Genomic DNA, 2,552 nt, shown 5'->3' with positions numbered 1-2,552 from the left:
TACACCACACAAAACCTTTCATCAAACCTAACGGGGCTTCCCAGAAAACACAAAATGGAACTTGGGCAACTTACAATGTAAAAGATTTACAGGTAAAATAAAGGTGAGGTGGGTGGGGGAAAATTTCTAGTCATAGAACAATAAGTCATAATAGTCTTTGTTCTCATTTCTGTGAGCTTCGTCCTCACGTACTGTATAAGCTGCTAATGAAATTGTTGGAGGCACAGCTTTAAAATTAACAATTTCCAATGTGATTTGTGTCAGTAAAAGATGGGATTATCATTTAGTCCAATTTCCAAACAATTAATAAAATAAAAACACAGCCTCATTTACTACAAATAGAAAAACAATTTCTAATTACGTCTGCACAACATTTAAGCAAACCTGGAAAATCTCAGCAGGTCTGGCAGCATCTCTAAGGAGAGAAAAGAGCTGACGTTTTGAGTCCAGACGATCCTTTGTCAAAGCTTTGACAAAGGATCAGCTTGGGTTTGATACTGCCCCATCGGGTTTTTAGGTAGGGGCAGGGGTGGGGGGGGGGGGGGGGGGGAATTGAAGGGATGGAATTCCCTCTGGGTTCCCACCTGCCCCCTGACCACATAACGATTTTACACTGGGATGGGCAAGGCCTGGGATGGGAAGCCTGACCTTTTAAAGTTTATTTATTAGTGTCACAAATAGGCTTACATTAACACTGCAATGAAGTTACTGTGAAAATCCCCTAGTCGCCACACTCCAGCCCCTGTTCTGGTACACTGAGGGAGAATTTAACATGGCCAATGCACCTAACCAGCACGTCTTTCGGACTGTGGAAGGGAACCAGAGCACCCGGAGGAAACCCATGCGGACACGGGGAGAAGGTGCAGCCTTTGCACGTAGAAACATAGAAGATAGGAGCAGGAGGAGGCCATTTGGCCCTTCTAGCCTGCTCTGCCAATCATTACGATCATGGCTGATCATCCAACTCAATAGCCTAATCCTGCTTTTTCCTCATAATCTTTGACACCATTCGCCCCAAGTGCTATATTTAGCTGCCTGTAGGGTTTCTAAGACTTTCTCCTGAATGAAGGACGGAAGTCTTGCCTGCAGCCACGTAACTCTTATTCAAAGGTAAAATGGCTGCCGGGCACTTGGAGTTGGCAGGGATGTGTTTCCCACCAACTCTTCAGATGACGGAAAGCGAGAACCTCCCACCATCTGAAAACTTCAGGCCTGAGATTAGGGCGCCATGGTGGCACAGTGGTTAGCACTGCTGCCTCACAGCACCAGGGAACCGGGATCGATTCCCTACTTGGGTCATTGAGTCCGCACGTTCTCCCCATGTCCGCATGGGTTTCCTCCGGGTGATACGGTTTCCTCCCACAGTCCAAAAGACGTACTGGTTAGGTGCATTGGCCATACTAAATTCTCCCTCGGTGTACCCGAACAGGCACCAGAGTGTGGCAACTAGGGGACTTTCATGATAACTTCATTGCAGTGTTAATGTAAGCCTACTTGTGACACTAATAAATAAACTTTAAACTAATAGTTGGGAACCTGTCTCGGGGGCAGGGAATTCATATGGTGTTCGTGGAAGTGGAAATGACTAGGGTTGGGAAGCATTTTCCGATCAGGGCCAGTGTGATCTCCTGGACTCGTTTCGATCGCCTCAGGGGGTCGGAGAGGAATTTCCCAGATTTTTTTTTCCCCCATATTGGCCCTGGGGTTTTCACTCTGGGTTTTCGCCTCTCCCTGGAGATCACATGGTCTGGAATGGGGGGGTGGGGGTGAGTTAATAGGTTGTGATGAACAAAGCATCGTAGCTGTGAGGGACAGCTCGGTGGATAGGATATTGGTATGTAGATAGGCTGGAAAATTGGGCGGGGATCCTGGATTCAGGATTCAATCCTGGACCGGGGAGTGGCGCGGGCTTGGAGGGCCGAAGGGCCTGTTCCTGTGCTGTATTGTTCTTTGTTCTTTGTTCTTTTGTTCTAAACAGGCTCGTTAAACCTGATCCCAATGGCTGGGGAAGGGATGGAATTGGTAGCAAGAGTAAGCAGCCTGTGGAGGTGGGGCAAGGCGGCATGGATGAAGGCAAGGCTTTTAATAATGAATTACTGGAGGAAATTTCAGCTCATCCAAGACTGGTTATTGTGCAATCAGTCTGTTGGCAGTGAAACAGGGGGATATTGAACTCACAAACGTCTCTATGGATGAGGAACTTGACCGTGTGACCCTGGAGAGATGTTATCAATTGGATAGACAGCGCTCTTATGAGCGAGTGTAAAGGGAGAGGAAGTACCCCAAAAAGCTGACAACATGAATTGCCCAAGGGCCCTCTGCAGACTGGAGGGTCACAGAAGCACACCAAAGACATAAGACGGAAAAAATGATTTAAGATCCTACTCCACTCCTCCAACTCCCCATCCCCAGAATATCTTCAGGCTTTGGACACTGTTGATTGCTGTTAAACTATTACTTTCAGCCCCAGATGCAGTGCAAATTGCCTGGGTTGTGCAAAATGTGCATCCCTTCCCTTAGAGGAGAAATACTCCTCCAGAAAACTGCATCTA

The sequence above is a fragment of the Mustelus asterias genome, chromosome 4 (assembly GCF_964213995.1).
Source record: "Mustelus asterias chromosome 4, sMusAst1.hap1.1, whole genome shotgun sequence".
NCBI classification, from domain to species: Eukaryota; Metazoa; Chordata; class Chondrichthyes; order Carcharhiniformes; family Triakidae; genus Mustelus; species Mustelus asterias.
Note: the sequence above shows the minus strand (reverse complement) of the source record.